This window comes from Schistocerca americana, chromosome 9 (genome assembly GCF_021461395.2).
Source record: "Schistocerca americana isolate TAMUIC-IGC-003095 chromosome 9, iqSchAmer2.1, whole genome shotgun sequence".
Lineage (NCBI taxonomy): Eukaryota > Metazoa > Arthropoda > Insecta > Orthoptera > Acrididae > Schistocerca > Schistocerca americana.
This window is the reverse complement of record NC_060127.1, coordinates 2,280,690-2,282,381: the sequence shown is the minus strand read 5'-3', so window position 1 is coordinate 2,282,381 and position 1,692 is coordinate 2,280,690. Positions and strand designations below refer to the sequence as shown.

Below are 1,692 nucleotides of genomic sequence, written 5' to 3'. Positions count from 1 at the left end.
GCCTCTTGAGTGCAAGGACAGTGACGTTTCAGCGTAGCTCTGTAATGTCTGAAGGAATTTCTACCAAAACTGGCACACGTATCACCTCTAATCTGGAACGTTCAGTTTGACAGTAGGACGCCTGTATCATCGCTATGTCCGGCGATCTGGGGTGAGAAGAGGTGACATAAGAACGTGAGTGAGGAACGAAATCCGGCGCGTGTACGGGGGAAGTGGGGTGAGCTATGGGAAGGGATGAAGGGATGACGTGTAGAAACGTGATCTCCTGGCATTTATGTCTTGGAAGTAGTTGAATCGCGATATTTTAAAAGTATGAGAGCTGCCTGACGAATCAAGTACATGAAACTGAGCACTGCGGCTAACTGTTAATTTTGCCGTCGGGTTTCGGGGCCAAAGATGATGCTGGACGGCTCAGCGCCACAGTTATATTTGACGTCGCCTGGTCTGAAACAACGGAGAATCACACAGTCCTTTTTCTCGAAACGACCATCAGGGACTGGCACAGTTATAGGTTGCTGCAGAATCCAGATGAAACTTCAGGGCGAAACACTCTAGAGATACACGAGTACAAATGTGTGTGAAATATGTTAAACGTTTGTGAAATTTATATACGTATCAATTGGATATGAGATAAAACTTCCTGGCAGATTAAAACAGTGCGCCGGGCCGAGACTCGAACTCGGGACCTTTTCCTTTCGCAAGCAAGTGCTCTACCAACTGAGCTACCCAAGCACGACTCACGCCCCGTCCTCACAGCTTTACTTCTGCCAGTACCTCGTCTCCTACCTTCCAAACTTAACCGAAGCTCTCCTGCGAACCTTGCAGAACTAGCACTCCTGAAAGAAAGGATATTGCGGAGACATGGCTTAGCCACAGCCTGGGGAATGTTTCCAGAATGAGATTTTCACTCTGCAACGGCTGTACGGTCTGCAAATACTTCCTTGTTTTTCCTTTAATGGAAGTATTACGTTGCGCACAAATTGCAGAACCTTCTAAATTGTTCACGCTAATTAGGGGCATAAAAGCATTACCTTTTCCCAATTTATTTCTGACCAAACAGCGATTCTGGTACCTGGAATCCTGCCTTTTTAGTTTTTGTAGTGATATTTCCACAGAAACTTCCATCCCCGTTTCACTTCTTTATTTCTAACCAAGATGTGGAGTCCCAGTTTTCATAGATTTAGCTTTAAATATCTCCATCAGCTGTTTCACTCCCTTAGGCCGCGTCAGAAGCAACCGACGACGGCGCGCGGCAGCTCCAGACGACTAAACACCACCGCACGTGTGCTGCAGTTACGGAAGTGTCCCACGTGTGTCCCACGTGGGCGACGCCCGTGGCGCCGCCTGTTCTCTGCTACAGCTGCAGCGACGTTTGGATTCGAACGTGTTTGGATTCGTCGCTGCAGCGAGAGTGGCAGCCGCGCGTCTTCTCGGCAAAGCACTGGAGCGGACGCGCCGGCAGCTGTGAAACACTCATCTTTGCTCGATGAAGGTCTGAATTTATTTTCGTTACTCGTCATAGATACCGTGCTGCACGAAACTGATGGCTGTACGAAATTTTTAGGAGTTTGCAGAGGTAAAATCACACTGCGCTGACCTTCCTTATAGTTCATTTTAGATCATACATTATTGTGTATGAAATGTAACCAATATATCTAATGTTTCTTATATACGTCTTGATTGCAAAAATGT

General features: G+C 47.0%; 1 non-coding gene across 1 annotated transcript; it reads right to left on the bottom strand.

The window, feature by feature from the left end:
- Nucleotides 1-657: 657 nt before the first annotated feature.
- Trnar-gcg lies at nt 658-732 on the bottom strand. The gene has a single exon. It is a non-coding gene; the product is annotated as a tRNA-Arg (tRNA).
- Between the last annotated feature and the right edge of the window lie 960 nt (nt 733-1,692).